Source organism: Arachis duranensis, unplaced genomic scaffold (genome assembly GCF_000817695.3).
Source record: "Arachis duranensis cultivar V14167 unplaced genomic scaffold, aradu.V14167.gnm2.J7QH unplaced_Scaffold_107804, whole genome shotgun sequence".
Lineage (NCBI taxonomy): Eukaryota > Viridiplantae > Streptophyta > Magnoliopsida > Fabales > Fabaceae > Arachis > Arachis duranensis.
This window is the reverse complement of record NW_026263767.1, coordinates 18,025-18,688: the sequence shown is the minus strand read 5'-3', so window position 1 is coordinate 18,688 and position 664 is coordinate 18,025.

The following is a 664-nucleotide window of genomic DNA, read 5'->3' as shown; positions in this document are numbered from 1 at the left end:
AAGAGGAGGTTGATGTGAATGGTGAATGGGGTAATTGGGAAGAGGAATGGAAATTGTGACATGGGGAATTCAAATCACAAAAGTAGGATTAGAAGGTAAGGTGGGAATATGGTGGGTGGGGATCCTGTGGGGTCCACAGATCCTGAGGTGTCAAGGAATTTCATCCCTGCACCAAATAGGCATGTAAAATGCCTTGGCACACCATTCTGGCGTTCAAACGCCCATTGGTGCATGTTCTGGGCGTTAAACGCCCATGTGATGCATGTTTCTAGCATTGAACGCCAGTTTCATGCTTGTTCCTGGCGTTCAGCGCCAGTTTGTCCTCTCTGTGCACCATCCTGGCGTTTAACGCCAGGTTGTTGCTTGTTTTGGGCGTTCAACGCCAGAAAAATGCTCTGTTCTGGCGTTGAACGCCAGCCAGATGCATCTTCTGGGCGTTGAACGCCAGCCCGTGCGTCCTCCAGGGTGAAAAGTTTTTTCTTCTGTTTTTGACTCTGTTTTTAATTTTTTTTTTGATTTTTTCGTGACTCCTCATGATCATGTACCTAATTAAACACAAAAATAACACTAAAACAAAATAAAATAAAATTAGATAAATAAAATTGGGTTGCCTCCCAACAAGCGCTTCTTTAATGTCAATAGCTTGACAGTGGCTCTCATGGAG